We start from the raw sequence: 18,698 nt of genomic DNA, 5'->3' as shown, positions 1-18,698 counted from the left end.
ATTTCTCAGAATCTAGATTGATTTTTTTTTTTAGTTAGGACAACCAACTTGTAATCAAAGTAAAAATTATTCTGGTACTTTACATTAATAAATTTTTGTCATTCCTAAAAATATAACATACTTCAAGAAGTAGATAGAATTTCTTTATGCAAAATACAATGCCACTGACGTGGTGTTTGTAAGGTAGGATTATTGCGAGTTATTTGTGTTAGTTAATGATATGTTTCTGTAATAATTACACACAGTTTTTTTTTTTTAAGACTTTATTCATTTGACAGAGAGAGACATAGCGAGAGAGGGAACACAAGCAGGGGGAGTGGGAGAGGGAGAAGCAGGCTTCCCGCAGAGCAAGGAGCCCGAAGCGGGGTTCGATCCCAGGACCCTGGGATCATGACCTGAGCTGAAGGCAGACGCTTAACGACTGAGCCACCCAGGCGCCCCCCACACAGGTGTTTCTTAGTGTAGGTAGTAGTAATAACTGAGTTGTCATAGTTTAGTATGAACATTTTCTTATTAAAACAGGTTTCTTTGCATGTGGAAGCAGCTCTGTTGGAACTAGGCTCTAATCTTTCGTGTTCAGCCGTATTAGCACAGGATCGTTATTGTAATTACTTACAGCAGAAGGAGCGGACATCTACTCTTTCTTTCTGGCACTCCTGTCTCCATCAAAAACTATTTCCAATCAATTCTCAGTGCTGCTGTCAACGTTTCCTTTGACCTATGGCTTTGATCTCATAGTTGCTTTCACTCTAAAAAGAAGCAGGTCCAAATCCTAACTCTGCTTCAAAGCCTTTAACTAGCTCGTCCAAGATTTTTCAACTTTTTTCTGCCTTCCTTTATTCCTCCTCAGACATCCTCGTTAAATGAGTTGCATGTTTTTGAGGTGTCTGGGTCCAATCACTCACTCCACTCTCTTCTGAAACTTCTGGCCACCCACCCACCTGACACTGAAGTGTCCAGTGCTCGAATCTGGTCAATGCTGGAAGCTCTCACCAATCTGTACCTTATAAAACAAACAAAAAAACTAGGCTGTTGAACTAATGAGGGGTTTGGAGATTTTACCCTTAATCCAAGTTCTGATATCCACTTTGCTTTTTGAAATCTAATCTGGCCTTACTTAGACATGAGGTAAAAATAACTTTATGGTCATTGTGTATACATGTTCTGATGGACTGAGTTTCCTCCTTAGAATTCAGTGGAGCTGACATTCCTTTTCAGCACTGCCAATTCCTGTTCTGTCTTGGGCAAGCCTGTTTCCCTTGCAAACTGATTTTTTTTTTCCCACCTGTAAAGTGGTGATAATACATACCTTATGGCCTTTTGTAATTATTTAATAGGATAACCTACACTGGATCCTTTCCATCAGCACACGAACTTGCCATAATATCTCCCAAGTTACATAATATTTTAGTAAATAACTTTCTGTGATTTCTTCACACTGACAATCTCCTACCCAATTTCTCTCTTGCCTAGGAAACTAAAACTGTGAAAACGATCCTGACTCACTGTCTCTCTTTCTTTGCCTCCCATTCTAGTCAGACTTCCACTCCTCCTGCTGTTCTCAAGGCCTCCAACGAACCTCATGTCCCCAAATGTAAGCGTTATTTTCTTGTGTGACTTCTGGGACACCAGAGTCTTCTGATTGCCCCCCTATCTCATGGGCCACTGTGTTTCACTTGTCTCTACTGACCCCCCCATCTTTCTGACCTTGGAACTGAGTACCAAGTTCCAGTCTTAGCAGTTTTGCCTATTGTTGCCCATTTTTAAAAAATTTCATCCAGACCCATGCCTTTATATACCTCTATACATTGGTGACTACAAAATTGCCATCCCCAGCTCTGTCTCTCTCCCTGACTCTGACTTTACATATTCATCTGCCCTCTGGACACATAGTAGGATGAGCAGAAGGCGTCTCGACTATCACCTGTCCAAAAGAAAACTCTAAGCTTTTGTGCCAAGTCTCCATTTCCCACAAGAGGCCATGATCTCAGTGCACAACACTGCTATCACTCAGTAGTGGCTAAGGACAAACATCTTGGAATCATGTCTTCTGTCTTTTTCACATAACGTCGTCTAATCCATCTGTAAGCTTTGTCAACCCTCTCTCAATCTGAATCTGGTCACTTCCCACATCCTCCCCTCTACCTTCCAGTTAAAATTACCATCATCCCTCACACTCTTGATGCAGTGGCCTCTCAACTGGTCTTCCTTTCCACTGTAAAATTTCCTCAGCTTGTTCTTCAAACAAGCGACCGTAGTGACCCTTGTAAAACTGTGTCTCATATGTATAAACGAATGCCTGCTCATCACATTGAGAATAGAATTCAAAGTCCTAACTCTGTATGGCCCACAGCATTCTACTGATGTGACCTGCAACTCTCTCTCTAAGCACATGTTCTGCCACCCTCCACTCTCTCATAAGGTTCCAGCCAAATGGGCTTCTAGATTGTTCTTTGATCACTATTACTGGGGCCCTGCATCATCGCCTTTGAACTTTCTGTTCTTTCTTCCTGGAATGCTTTCATTCATTCATCTCAACTCAACTGTCCTCTCCTTTGACATGATTTCCCTATCACCCTTTTTCACATACCATCCACTGTTTGTTTGTTTGTTTGTTTGTTTTTTGCCCATGGCACTTCATTGTGTCCATGCTATCAGAGGTAGATATGCCCTAGCCCTTGCCTACCATATCCAGTCCTATGATCTTTACCTTAGAACCATCTCTCATATCAGTCCTTCCCTCCCCATTTCCACGTTGGTGGTCATTGACTCCTGTTTGAGATATTAGTCAGGGTTCTCTAGGGAAACAGAACCAATAGGGAGGTGTGTGTGTGTGTGTGTGTGTGTGTGTGTGTGTGTGTGTGTGTATGTATGAAGAGATATGAGGACTTGGCTCCAGTGATTATGGAGACTGAGAAGTCCCAGGATCTGCCATCTGCAGGCTGGACATCCAGAAAATCCAGTGGTGCAATTCTAGTTTGAGTCCAAAGGCCTGAGAACCAAGGGAGATGATGGTGTAAATCCCAGTTCAAGGGCAGGAGAAGACCAATGTCCCAGGTCCACAAACAGGCAGGAAGTAAAAAAGGGTGAATTCCTCCTTTCTCCACCTTTTTGTTCTATTCAGGCCCTCAAGGATTTGGTGATGCCCATCCCATTGGAAGAGGGACAACCTGCTTTACCAAGTCTACAGATTCAAACACTGGTGTCATACAGAAACACCCGACACACTGGAATGATGTTTAATCTGGACACCCCTTGGCCCAGTCACATTGACATGTAAAAGTAACCAAGTTGCCACATTAGCTAACCATTAGTAGATGCCACACTCTTTAGCACTACTCACAATTTCATTATTACTACATTTCCTCAGTGTTCAATACAAATACCTCACAAATACCTGATGTTACATAAGATAGTTACTATACCATCTTCCAGAGAGAAAACTGTGTGTCAGACAAGGTAATGTATATATCCAAGGTCTTGCAGGTTATTAGGAAGAGGGTCTAAATGTAAAGTAGTTTATAGGATGCCTTGCTGACACTTGTATCCACCTTATTGAAGCTTTGAGGTGAAGCTCTGGTCATTTTATTCATCATATTCTTATTTAGCATCTACCATGTATCAGGCACCATAGACATTGGGGATATGAGGTGTGTAAACTGTGCCTGTGTTTTGACTCTTCAGCCGGCTCTATTTCCTAAATGAAGCCAGTCTTCATGATCTGCCATGTAAGCTCTGCAGTCTGACACCAGCCTGCCTTTCTAGTCTTGCTTCTCATTGGTTCACCTCAGTTTCCTCTCAGTGGGTCTGGTCCCTTTTAGCGTCATTGGGTTCTCTCTATGTAAGATGCTCTTTCCCCTTCTCTATATGTCCACTCCTCCTCCCCTTCAAGGCTTAGCTCCAATCTGGATCTTTGATGAACAAACCCAGCCTTTTGTAGTGTTTTATCCTATGAGCTTTCACAGCATGTTATCTGTAAGTTTTTTGTCGTTAGTTACCTCATTATAACCATCAGAAATGTTGGGCTGCATTCTTTGCTCTCTAGCTAGTCTGTGATGTTGCTGAAGGCAGAAAATGGCTCAAGCATCCTTGCTAACTCCACCCCAAACAGGTGCCTGTAGATAATGGGTTCTCCCCAATATCTGTTGGATGCACTGATGAATTAACAGATATTTTAAAATTACCCTTTGTCTTTAGGTCTTTGTTGGAAGATCAGCGGTACAAACAAACAAACAAACAAACAAAATCTCCTGAGATTTTCATATGCAAAATATATTAAATATCTTTGGGAAAATTTAAGGCTTATCTCTAAATCACAGCATATATTTGCACCTACTGGCTTTGTAAAATTAAAATAATCATTTTGCCCTCCAGGTACCAAGAAAGTAGCCCAAGGGATTGCAGAACTTACAGACACAGAGAAAGATTTATAGACACATTATTTCATTCTTGGATCTTATTTCAGCTGTTACCTAAATAGCTTTGTTAATTCAGTTCCAATCCCCTTCCACATCTATAGCAGTCCTAAGGGAAATTGAGTTACTAATATAAACTAAGATAATAAATGTTGCTTTTCATCATACACCATATTTTTACAGAAGCCTAGAAATGTTTGCTATGAAACAATGTGAAAGCAAGAGTATTTATATAGCTAAAATTCACTTGGCCATTATTGCATTTCTGTATATTCTGGTTGGTATTTTAGATGTTATTTGCTTTGTAAATGTATTATCTTTCTCATATGAGGCTGTTGCTTCTCTGGCTGTGGTTTACAGTATGTGATGTAATGTGTTGCTCAAAAAGTTCCTGTCTATATAGTGCCTAGTACCTCGTGCATTCCCAATAAATGATTATTGAGTTGAACCTGTAGATGTTTCTCTAAAGGTCCCGTGTTCAAGACAGAATTTGACATGGTTGTGGCAACTGCCTCATCGTTAATGCCACAAAGGTATGATTTTGGGGGGGGAATGGATTTGAGACATAAGTCATTATGAATGAAATATAATTTTCAGAAAAGATATGAACCCAGTTACCCAAGAGCAAAGGAGAGTGTCTTTGGCTGTTAAGAATGTTATCTGCATGATAAACACTTCAGCATAATCGTTGTTACCATCATCATCATCATCACCATCCTCTATTTGGTGAGGATCCACTCTAACCTAGACACTTAAAGATGGCTTTCATATAATCTTTTTAGAACCCTATGACAAAGATATTATTATCTTCATTTCACAGATGAAAAAATTTAAGTTCAGGAAGATAAATAAATGTCTTTATATCACACAACAAGCTAAGTGGTAAATCCAGGATTCTGATTTTAATCTTCCTGGTTCCAAAGTTTGAATTCTCTTCAGTATGTGCCATGTGGCTTCCTTGAATGATGGTGTAGTAATCATACACAGGGCAGTGACATTATTTTACACCACTGCTATTCAGGTTAGGATAGATGTTTCCAGGCAGGGATGACATTCAGCATATTTATCAGGTGGTTGGTCATGGGCAATCAGAGTGGACACCACAGCCTATCAGAATGGACCATGGCCATAACTGACATTCTGACCATGCCAAGGCACATTCATTCACTGTCGGTCCTGGACCGAGGCTGCAGCCCTTTGAAATGGTGTACAAAATGATGTGCATGTATATATGTACATTTTCTTTTCTGTGAAGAAATTTGATCTCATCAGATTCTCACAGAGATTTTTGACCTCTAAAAATTGAAAGTTTCTGTTGGGTAGTGAGTGAACTAGATTAATTGCTTTGACCAAAAGAACAAGATATTAAAAAAAAAAAAAAAAAAGATATTTATATTTAGAGAATAGCATTATGAAACAAAAGAGAATTTATGAGGTGAAAGGAATTGCATTTTGTGGGACAGTGTGGCAGAAGGGAAGTGGAGAGAGGCTAGGAAAGTGTGAGCTTTCTGTGTTGTGGGGTCACAGGGACCACTCTTGTATGGGTAGGGAATACTTGATAAGATGGAACCTTGTTTTAGAGACTTGTTATGTTCTTAAATTATTTCTAAAGGCGCCTGGGTGGCTCAGTCAGTTGAATGTCTGACTTGGTTTCAGCTCAGGTCATGGTCTCAGGGTCCTAGGATCGAGCCCCTTGTTGGGCTCCATGCTCTGCTCTGCTCGAGATTCTCTCCCTCTCTTCCTCTGCCCCTCCCCCCACTCACACATGCGTGTGTGTGCACGTACACGTGTGCTCTCTCTCTCTAAAATAAATAAATTAAATAAATCTTTAAAAAAATAAATTATTTCCTGAAATAATTTGGAGGCAGGTTTAGTTCTCTTTTCCTCAATTTTGACACTTCTGGAAACTAAAAGTCATTTCTTTTTTTTTAATATTTTGTTTATTTATTTGACAGAGAGAGAGATATCGAGAGAGGGAACACAAGCAGGGGGAGTGGGAGAGGGAGAAGCAGGCTTCCCCCTGAGCAGGGAGCCCAATGCGGGGCTCGATCCCAGGACCCTGGGACCATGACCTGAGCCGAAGGCAGACTCTTAACGACTGAGCCACCCAGGCGCCCCTAAAAGTCATTTCTTGCCTTCCTCTAATTAGTCAATATTGTTTCCTGGTGTGTGCGTGTGTGTAACTTATAATCTAGCTGTTTTATCTTCAATGTGAATAACACAGAAGGGAAAGCTCCATTCCCAAATGTTACAAAAAGAGTTTTGCATTTATTATTTACTCTGTAATTTGAGCAGGAGTTCATTATACATGATTTTAAGTAACATTTATAACAAAATTAGAATTAATTTTATTAAGTTTTCTGAATCAGTCATCACACCAGTGAAGTTTAGCATGAAACTACTAAATATTTGAAAATAAAATTAATGTTGTTAAGTTTATTTTATGACATTAGAATGCCCTGCTCTAATAAAATGTCATATTCACATTCTGCTTGGTACATCAAGAAACATCCCACATTTATTCTTCTTCACTACCCTTGTTCTATGTATCATTTTCCCTGGGTGATAAGTATGGAATATACACCTCTAGAAGAAAAATTGGAGGCACTTATTTAATGCATATTTCTCAATTCTTCTGGCTATCTCAGTTCTGCATTACACATGTTAGCAATATAAAAATGTTAAGATTACAATAGTTTAGCAAATATACATTATTGCCAGTTGTAAGCATCCGTCTGGATTTGAATCTTTATTTAAAGTAATTGTGGTTTTATTACTTTCTCTAATACTGCTCAAAATATTCTTTATGGATTCCAACAAAATATGATCAATTATAAATAAAATTAAAGCTAATTTTAACAAACCTTAGATGAATTAATGATGATGAGGCAATTAATATAAAGCCGAGTGAATTCTGATAATATGTGATCAAGTATTATTGCTTTTGAGATTTGTGTAGCCTCTGGTTTGTTTTATAAAAACCTTTGATCAGCCACTATATAATGTTACCCTTTCGATGGTTCTGGAAAAGTTAAACATTATTTGAATATGCATTTTAAAGGATCCATTTACCTTTTAAGTTAATTGGAACCCATTTGGAAGGGACTTCAATTAATTGTCTTTGAAAAGTTGTATCCAGACAGCTTCTCATTAGGACACTTCTATCATAAATACACAACTAAAAAAGGAAAGTGTCACTTGCTGTCTGGCTGGCAGTAAACTGAGACTATATAGTCAGCTGGTGCCGTGGATTACAGTTGTGCTCTGGATGGCTTCTCTCCCCAGAATCTCTCTTTTTGCCAACTATTATGATTTAGGTTTTGTTCTCATACCATGAAAATCCATAACATTGATGCATTATCTGTAGTGGAGTATAGTATGTTTCCGGGCTGTATGGTCTCTTGAAAACAAAAACATATGCAAAACAAATAAAAGAACCATTTCAGTGAAATATTGTGATGACTTTACCACCTGCTCATCCACTTCAGATTTTTACTTTTATATATGTATATTTATGAATTTATATATATATAAAATATATATTGTTTATAATATGTTATAGAGATAATCCCCTACTGTGTGCAGGGCATTGTGTAGAAGGTGCTGATATTGTGGACTAAGGAGATGTGGCCCTTGTCCTCATGAAGCTCACACTCTGGCACTAAGATACTTAGTAACTGCAGTAAAGCTGAGTGACAAAATAGAGGGTTTTGGAAGAGTTCAGAGCAGGAGGGAACAAAGGAGTCTTGGTGATTGGAAGTCTCACTGATGATGAGACATTTCACTTGAGTTAAGAATTTTCAAGAGAAGGAGGGCTGCAGTAGAGAAATTGTATCCCATGCACAAGAAACAGTATGAAGAGATGAGAAAGAACATAGAACTTGAAAGAACTTGAAAGCATGCTGCTGGAGCACAAACAGTGAGGGAGAGATTGCAGTGAACAAGAGAGGAAAGGAGGGAGGCATCCTCCTGCGGCAAGTGGAGGTTTACAAACCATATTTTAATTGTTTATAACTACATCAGGGAAGATACCTATCCAGGACTATGCGATCCGTGTGGCTGAAACAGTTCTCTTAATTCGCCTTTTTATTTAGTGAAATCGTTAAAAAGACAATGATTTATTCAAAGTACCGGGCAGTCAAAAGGTTGTTGTAATTTCTAGTTAAATTGTGGATGCGTTTGGTTTCATTCACCACGGCACTTTCTGCGGCTTTACCTGGCCATTCCCAGGGTGTGAAGTTGTGCCCCGGGATGCTCACTTTCACTTCTTCTCGGGTAGCCAAGGCAAAGAAGAAGAGGGCTGTTGGTGTGTCTACAGAGCGCAGATGCTTTCAGTCTTTAGGTTTCCCCTGATTTGCAGGTTTGAACTCATCTTTCTCACTCTTCAACTCATCTCTCCTAAGCAGTAATCAAATGGGTCACACTTTATTTTATTTTTTAAAGATTGATTGATTCGATTTTTAGAGGTAGAGAGAAAGAGAGCAAGAGCAGGGAGAGGGGCAGAGGGAGAAGGAGAGAGAATCCATAAGCAGTCTCCCTGGCTGGGCACGGAGCCCGATGCAGGGCTCGATCCCAGGACCCTGAGATCATGACCTGAGCTCCCACATGGGTCACATTTTAAAAGTAACAACTGAGTTGATAGAGTGACACATTTTGCATAACAGGCACAATGTGCCGTGAGAAACGTCATTGGCATTGACTGCGCTAGGCAGGTAGTCAAAGTGCAGATGTCTTGCCTTTGCAACTGAGAATGAATATATAGAAATTGATTTTGTTGCAAAGTGCACTGAAATTATCTGACAGTTATTTCAACATTCGCCTTGAAATCCTTCAAGCTTTGAACAAGTAACTGTTTTAGTGGTTTTAGAAACGAATAATGGAAAAAGAAAAGAACTGGGAACTTATAACTGTGAACATGACACCAAAACTGATGCAAATAATATCTGGTCTCAATCTCAGTCATTAAGCATATTATGTCAAAGTGTGTCTTAGGAAAAAAAAATTATTTACATCTGACTGAATTATCGTGAAATGTGGTTCAGTAAGGAAATATAGCAAAGTCTGAAATGTAATATGGAGAAAATATTAGATTAAGGAACGCTCATCCTTTCTAGAAGAAACCAGAGAGATGAATTAAATTCACTGAGAAGACTGTTGATTGAATAGACATTGGGACATGGAAAAGAGATATTTCTTGACTGACCTGGAGAAATTCAAGGTCTAACTCAATGTAGGCCACAAATAGATGCTGATGCTCAAGAGAAAGATGTATTTGGTAGCTAGCTTGCCTACAATTAAATGTGGATTGGAACTTATTTGTGAATACAGGTTTTTCAGACTACTACAGAAATCTTTAAGAAGGAAGTCCTCGACTCTACATGGTTATGGGACTACCTAGGTGTGTAGAATCATTAGAATTTGATAAGCAATATCAAAATGATTTCAGTGATTATTTTCTTTTAAAGATTTTTTTTTAATTTTTTTATTTATTTGACAGAGAGAGACACAGCAAGAGCAGGAACACAAGCAAGGGGAGTGGGAGAGGGAGAAGCAGGCTTCCCGCTGAGCAGGGAGCCCGATGTGGGGCTCGATCCCAGGACCCCGAGATCACGACCTGAGCTGAAGGCAGACGCTTTACAACTGAGCCACCCAGGCGCCCCGATGATTCTTTATTTTCATGCCTATATGTTTTTTATATAATAGATTGCAATCACCACCGGAACGGGCATTGGTACTATTTTGTATACTAAACCTGCAATGCCTACCACAGTGCCTGGGAAATAGTAAAAGCTCAATAGACATCAGTTAGATGTCTAAAATAAAGGTTGTTGTAATCCACCTAAAAGATTCTTCTTTTTTGGTTTGTTTCCTTTTTAATATTTCATGAATCAGAATGTAGGAGGGAAGAAGCTAGGATGCACCCCCAGGGTCAGAGCTATGATAAGTCTTTTGGAATATTAAAATTTCAAGGATACTGGTTCTGTTAGTATTATCTATTAATTGTATTATCAGATAATATAATAACATTATATTATTAATGACTTCATTATTAGTTCTATTAATTATATCTGTTGAGTATAGATTGTTTTTGAATAGTCAATTATCACAACTAATCTTAGTCCTGTTTTGTAATTGCACCTGGTTTGGTCAGAATAAATGAGGCATATCTTTCATAATCATTTACTGTGGATAGTCTGAAATCAGAACAATCAGAGATTTAACTATGAAAGCATTGATACTTCGATATTGCTATAGAACAGCTTACTTTCAAACAGTATAAGTAATTATAACATGTATAACCCCTAACTTTCTGTATACAATTTTCCTTTTATAATGATAAATGCTAATTTGTGTTGCTAAAAATTTGTATATTTATTTAATTTTCCAGTGAAAATATGTGTGAAAATATTTATTAGACAGACAGATGGATCCCACTTTCTGAAACATTTTTCAAAAAAGCATCCGTATAACACAATGCCACCATATTTCACCTTCTGTAGTGAATCTCAGCTTCTCCATTATGGTGAAACATCACATTCAGGATATATGGACTCTGGGATAAAGGGCTGTGGAAGCAAGTAGCAGTGGTCAGGGCCGCAGTTGTTGGGACAAATGGGAAAAGGAAAAAGAAAAAAGACCCTCAAGAATCATCACTGTATACTTTTTTACTTGATGACCAAAACCTTTCATATTATTGCTGAGAACTAATGGAATTGATTATCAGGTATTATAATATTACCGAATCAGTAAACTACTACTTCACACTGATGATATCACAGCTAATGTGTGGTTTTACTCTTCCCAAATGAACCATGGTAACATTTGTCATATAATGTGATCATTTTCCAAATAAGGATAAATGAAGTGAAGGAGGGTTCTAATGTGGATCTAAACTAATTAAGTGGCTCTCAGGCAGCCATGGTTGAAGGAGAAGTAAAAATCTTTGAAGACTTTTTAAAACAACGTATTTTATTACATTTATGCATCATTCCATGGTTAAAACAAAAACCAACCAACCAGCCAAACAAACAAAATAAGCTCTGAGTAATTGTTCAAGAAATAGCAGATGCTGCTAAGGAAACCCCGGATAGTCTGGACACAAGCAAAGATAGACATTGGTACTCTTCCTGTTTCAGAATGAGGATAAGAAAACAGACATTGAAACCTAAATTTTTGGCAAATAGGTTGTTATCTCTTCACATTTTCTTCTCTCAGCAGTAAACTTTTTCAACTCTAGGGTTTTACCAGACATTCAAGCGTGGGTGCTGGCAGAAGACATGAGACTCAGTAACTCGTGTCATAGCAGGAGGTATGATTGTCCAATCTTTGTGTTGGCTCCCCAAGCCCCCCAAGTCCCGTGGAAGTGACATGGAAGATTCCAGATAGAAACTGCACTCTGAAGGTTTTTGTCACAGCTGAGGAGCCTGACCTTGGGAGAATCTGCCACTTTTATAGTAAGCAAGCTGCTGTTTGTCAGGGATGGGGGTTGGGGTGGGCATGTTCCCTCATTCCTCAGGGTTGATCCCTACAAACCACATTCCTGATAAGTGCGGGGTGGGGGTGAGAGTGCTCAGAGCCTTGATGCTTGTTACTCTCAGCAATAATGTGCGGAGTCCCTGGGGTCCGTGGCAGGCTGCATCACACAACATCCTGTGCACCGGGACTCAGCAGAGAAGCTGACTCGAGGACCATAACAGCAGAGCTAGAGTGTTTTGTGGAAGCGTGGAAGCTTGCTCTAACATTGGTATGGATGGAGACTCTTAACATCCTGAAACATAGGGCTTCTGGAATCACAAGCAAAATGAATTATAGGTATTATTTACGCTTATGAATAAAATTAATAAAAATCACCTTAATAATATACTGGCCCTGAAGAAATGGAATGATGTATAGATATACAGGGAGAAGCCTGTGTTTGCATAAATGATGTTTCTGTATGGCAGAAGCTACAGTTTCTGCTTCCTTCTCCCATTGTGCTTTCCATGGTATGACATAGTAAATAAGTGCTCAGAAATATATTTATGGTCATCAACTTTATGTCTGCATTTCATGCAAGGAGCTGATGTATTGGATATCATGATCCACAACACCCTGCTTCTGTTGCTGCTAGTAGGTGAAGCTATTTCTAGCCATGACAGGTCATCAATATCTGATAGGCTCTGACTATTCTTAGCAGGTGCTACCTCTGACAACGCTCTACCTCTGTCTTAAATATAGTAATTCATCCCCTAATTATAAAGGAGCCACGTATTTAGAAAAGAAGTGTCTGTCAGTCATCATACAGCCCTTTGCACCTTTATTCAACAAATACCTCTTGTGTGCCCGCCATGTATCTTCTTTGAATATGACTGTAGGTCTGCTTTTTAAAGTGCACCTTTATTCAACAAATACCTCTTGTGTGCCCGCCATGTATCTTCTTTGAATATGACTGTAGGTCTGCTTTAAAAGAACCATCAGCTACCTCAGGTTCAGGCATTTGACCTTTCATGGCCTTGACCATTGTGCATCATCAGAAATGGAAGAGGTGTCCCCCAGTGATTGCTTCTTTTATGTATGTGAATGACAAGCCGTGGGTGGGTGAGTGGAGAGAGACGAGCAAACCAGGGCAATCCCCAAGTTTCCCAGGGGATAAATCCTTTCTTCCAATCCCCATTAGAAGATTTCCTGAAACTGCAACTGTTCTTTGTTTCCTTCGGCTTAAGTCTTTGGTAGAAAAAAAAAGAAAGAAACATTGTCACTAATAAAGGAAGATATAATGATAATATTTACATGTTGCCAATCAAATAGAACAAAATGCTATGCCAATGAAGAATTGAAAAAAAAAATGATCTAAAACATTGCTTCCTTGGGAGTCATTAAGTGGAACTATTTTTCTACTTCAGAGTTGAGGCACCATCCGCAGACTCATGCAGTTATTCATAGAGTTCTCGGGTCTAGAGTATGAAGCATGTGGAAACAGTCTGTATGGGTTGTATTTAGGGATGTGATACACGATGTTGGCAGCGTTCTTCCTGTTTCTATGTATGCTAACTGTTGGTGTCATTCTTATTAAGTCAGGACTGATGATATGTCACATTCCCACAGGACAGCTGGCTGGTTGGAAAGTGGTATTTTGGAGAGTTACTCACTTTCTATAATAATTGTACTTGGCATCAGCTTAGCTTTCCTGCTCAGGCGTTTGACACAGCTGACCATTCCCTCATCTTTAGGCTCCCCTTTCTATGGCTTTCCTGGATTTTATAACGCTTTCTTAAGGGATTCCATTCCTTCTTCATCATTCTTCCCTTGCCTGACCCTTGTTTATTTCTCCCACTGACCTGCTGTTCTTCTTCATCTCCTAAATGTGGATGTTCCTCAAGGGTATTTGTTTGCTTTTTTCTCTTCTTGCTGCACTCTCCTATCTAGTGATCTCATCTACTCCCCTAGGTTAAATAGACTGATCTTAAAATTATTCTCAAATCTTTATTTTTAGTATTCTGGGATATTCTTGCACTTACCTGTGATAAATTCCCACTTAGATGTCTTCCAAACACCTCATGTTCAACATGTAGCACAATACCCATAATCTCTACCCTCATATTCCATTTACTCAGCCTCAGCTTATCTTTGATTTTTTCCCCCCTTTCTCGATTGTACTTCAAATCCAGGTTGACACATTTATTGACTTCTCTTGCATAATATCCATTGTATCCATTCCTAGTTTATACTCTTTGTTAGTTGTACTTAACGTGTCACATTGAAATCCCAACGTCACTGATTTAAACTCTGCTGTATCCCTTTCGCAGTCAGGGAGTGAGAAATCACACTAGGTTTTCACAGAGTGGATTTAACGTGGGGAATTAATTGCTGATAGCTGGGAGAAGATGCTACCATGCCTGGTGTTAGAGGAACAAGGAAAGAAATTAGTTTTCTCAGAACCCGGAATGTCACAGGGGAGATCTCTCAGAGTTGGGGTTCAGATCTCTAAAAGACTATGATGAGACTAGTCCTCATAATTGAAAAGAAGCTCCAGGCTGGAAAGAATAGCTGATATAGAGCCATGAGGCTGCTGGGAGAAGGTGTCACCAAGAAGCAACCCAACAGGAAGAAGGAAGCCTCTTGCCGGTGGCTGCTTTGGCATAATCCAGCAAGAAACCGGCTGGTAAGAGAGCTTGAGTCACTTAGTATGTCAGTGCCCAAACAACACATTAAAGAATGGAGAATAGCTGGCGGATTTGGAGTTGAGAGACAATAGTTAAAGGAGTCCGCATTGAATACCGCTTCAGCTACTCAGACTACCTACACACCCTTTTACATGTATTTGAACTTCTTCCCTACAATGGTGAATACTTCCTAGGTGTACCCAGCCAGAAGCAATCACTCATACAAGGACTGTCTGAGCCCTCCCCCCAAAATGGAAGACACAAGTTCCAATAATCATACTGTCCATCTCTAAGAGAAACCAATTCTTTTTGTAGTTTATTCAAAATTGCAAGAGAATATCTTGTATCCTAAAGAATAAATTAAATTATAAAAACCACAAAGATATAAACATATAAAGTAACTGGAAGTAAGGAGGGAGGAAAAAAGTTATTACTACACAAACATATATATATGTGTGTACGTATAGGTGTATGCATGTAAGTGTATATATATCTATATAAACACACTGTATATACTACACAAACATATGTAGATATATAAACTATATATGTACAATTTATACACATATACAGTCTGTCTATATAGACATATATATTATACTCTATAATGTGTATATGTATATTGTCTCTATACGCACATATATTGTACTGTATGTGTGTGTATGTGTGTCTGTAAGTGTTTATATATATCAACTAGAGGGAGGAAGGAAGGAAAGAAAAAAGAAAGAAAAAGGAAGGGAAGAAAGAAAGAAAAGAAGGAAAGAAGGAAGGAAGGGAGGGAGGGAAGGAAGGAAGGAAGGAAGGGGAAAAATATGTGTAATTGATACAGTTCTTATTTCTGTAACTGGTACTGAGAGTTTAGATTTTTTTATAATGTCTCTTTTCTGTAACACATTCTGTGCTACCTTTCCCTCAGCCATAATCTCAATTTATAGGGTTTTTAAAAAATGATTTTATATGGTGACCCAAATTATCTTCCCTTATGTCTCTAAACACAAACATCTTTATTAAGTTGTCATAGTTTTTCATTAACTCTTACTCTTAGGCATGGAGATACTGAGGGGTGACATAGGAATCCCTTCTATATCATACCCATCCACCATCATGTAGTAGCAACCCAATTTTCCCTTAGTAATTGGGATGATGCTCCAGCCAACCAGTGTCCCTCTTTTTTCTCTGTTAGTTCAGTGTTTGAGGACATGGCCAGGTGGCAGTCTCAACTTTTAGTAAACGGAACTATTTTTGTATCCCCCTATGCAGACTACCCCTGCGCTCTTGGGTACTAAGATATCTGAACGAACAGAGCCCAGGTAGAGAAGCTGTAAATCAAACATTCCATCAGTGGGGTGTTAGGTGTAATAGTGATAGTAGCTACCCCCACTTTCTGCACATGTATTTTTTGACTGTGAGAAAAATGGCACCATACCTTGCTTGCTAGTTCAGAGCATCTGTCAGGGTTCCCTCAGTGACTTTGCCTTTCTGAATGTTGTTACCATCTGGCACCACAACTAAGCTTTACTAGGCTGATTGCCATTCCATCAGGCCAGCTGCTTCTGGGTAATGGGAGGCTGAATAATATGAGAAAAGTCAAAGAACATAGCCCATCACCATATGTCCTTTATAGTGACTGAGTTCACTATTCAGAGGCAATGTGTGTGAGCACCATCCAGTGACTAGGCATTCTATGCATCTGTGGATGGTGATGCTGTCAGAAACATGACAGACAAGAAAAGCATTTTGGATACCACGAGTCAGTCTCAAATCAGAGCCAATAATCCCTAACAGACAGATATATTACTTTTACCCCAGCTGACAGTCATCCTGTTAGATGTTTCAAGACCCTTCAGAGAAGTCTTAGAGGAATATTTACTGTGATGGACTGTGAAAAACCATCTAATAAAACCAGTGCCTTGGGTGGTCCTGTCCTTGCCATATTCGCCTATGATGATCACAAGGACTATGAGACCAAATGGATGGGAACTTAGAGAGAGAAAATCACAAGCTCAGGACACGTTCCAAAAACCAGAGAATTTGAATGTTGGCCTAAAAGAAGGTTTGTTGCTGTTGCCACTGTTGATGCTATTTTTCCTTGAAGCTGTAGAGCTGACTGATGGAGAATCAAATCCAAAGTCTTAGAGAATTACAACAAGTTGCAGAACTACACCTAAGTTCACAGACTCTTCACATCTTTAATGTGAAAGTTATAGCATTGATTGGGAAGACGTTGGACCCTGGCACTTGGAGTGGATCATCTGGACAGATTCAGACAAAACTGACGGTGAACTCCCAAATCTGACGTTTCTGCGCCCTTCTCCCTTCTCTGCCTACCTTGCTTGAAGACCTGTTTGCTCTGGGTTCCTTAGAGGGGCAAGATACACTGGTCCTGGGAGTTCCAGAAGAAGCCAGAAGCTGGAAACAAAGCTGCCTCTGTGACAGAGAATCACTCCTAGGGTATTTACATTCCTGGGCCGTTGCTGACAGGAGCAGCAAGCAGACAGGAATGAGGACATTTCCATCCGCTTCTCCTGCATTCCAAACTCCCCTACACGTCCCCCACTGACAGGATCTAACAAAAGCCCTCTGGCAAAGGAATTCAGAAAATGGAGTCTGCAGAGTTGCATCACAAGCATCAAGAATGGAATGTAGATGGGTGAGTTTGGAGTTGAGAAAAAATGGCCAGAGACCTGACAGCCCTGCCCAACCTTCAAGGACCAGCAGAGGTTGGAAGCTTATCTACAGTACTTCCCTTGATTGTTTCAGTCCCCTTGACTTAAACCCCTAGAGACTTTGTGCCCATTTCGGGGTCACTGGTCACCTCCTGCTATGTTTTGCAGTAACAAACGTCCATGTCTTCTCAAAACTGGTAGAGTGCCTTCAGTCCCTTCCAGGGGAAGCCTTCTAAGAAGAAAAAGAGTGCTTGGGTCTACAAACATACACAGCAACTTTGTTGAAGGAAGACTTTGACATCATCTTTACTGAAGTAGGAATCCACCCTCACTTTCTACCATAATGTCTGTCTGGTTAATTTGTTTCCTTTTCCTTTGCGTGTTCCATAACCTAAATAGGCAGGCTTCATCTTCCCCAGCCATTTTGAAAGTGTACACTCTTGGTCACAAATACACTAGGTGCACTGTGGATGGAATGAAATTAATCTACCACCAAGATTGGAAAAGCAACTCTGTGTGTGCTCTACACTGATAGTGTGACAAGGAGAGCATCATCCTGGTGTTCAGACAGGGTATCTCTCCAGGCATGATGCTAACTTGAAATGCTGCAAGAATCTTAGGCTGTGTGTGTGTGTGTGTGTGTGTGTGTGTGATGAACTGATGCCTCGTAAATGAAAACAAAAAGTAAATACCTTTTAGTTGTGGTTGGCTTTATTTGCTGTAAAAGGGCATATGTTAATGCTGTGTTTTTCAGTAATTTATCATTAGCCATTTCGAGGTTAGGGCCCCAGTGTGGACTACCTTTACTTGGCATTTACTTAGGAACCACAGTGTCATTTATAGCTGCCATCCATTTAAAAAAATGAACTAAATGCACTTGTACATAATTAATAGTAAAAATGAGGTGAAGCTTTTAATAGAAAACGGGCCATACGCTCTAATCTGACATGTTTCTCTTTTTAGTGTGAACATACAGGTTTTTATAACTTGAAGTTTAAATGAAAATGTTTATTTTTTAAAAAATTGTTATCCCTCATTTGATATCAGAATTCAAAGCGCTGAAACATTCTCTATAGCAAAGTTAAATATAGGATAACCAATCACCCTTCGGTATTACCCTGCCATAATGTGTGTCTCATGATGTTTACACAGGACTGGCCCGGCAGTGTTCACTCTCAGTTATATGTTTTCGCTCCAAGGACAGGGGTTACTGGCTCTTAAATCCATTCTTTTATCCCAGTGCCTGTGGATGCTTGAATAGAGAGTGGGTGCAGCCTGTGTGGGATTTCTTGCTGAGGCCCTGGTTCAGGCAGACCCCCACAAGTGTGAGTGTACTAAGCTGCAGGCAGAAATCAGAAACTCCTGACCTGCTCCCCAGGGGCGGTCCCAGGGGCAGGGAGGCATGGCAGATCCTGGGTGACCATTTTAGGGACATGGTCCTTAGCCTCGCCCCGATTTTGAGGCTGTTGAGGGAG

At 39.8% G+C, this 18,698-nt stretch overlaps 1 protein-coding gene across 3 annotated transcripts in view; it reads left to right on the top strand.

Moving 5' to 3' along the window:
* Nucleotides 1-18,698, top strand: part of PRKN (parkin RBR E3 ubiquitin protein ligase) — a 1,304,062-nt gene that overhangs the window by 558,984 nt on the left and 726,380 nt on the right. The window lies entirely within an intron of this gene.

Source organism: Callorhinus ursinus, unplaced genomic scaffold, assembly GCF_003265705.2.
Source record: "Callorhinus ursinus isolate GAN/ISIS: 27379988/994484 unplaced genomic scaffold, GSC_fseal_2.0 scaffold6, whole genome shotgun sequence".
Classification (NCBI taxonomy): Eukaryota; Metazoa; Chordata; class Mammalia; order Carnivora; family Otariidae; genus Callorhinus; species Callorhinus ursinus.
The sequence above is the reverse complement of the archived record's forward strand: the minus strand, read 5'-3'. Positions and strand labels throughout refer to the sequence as shown.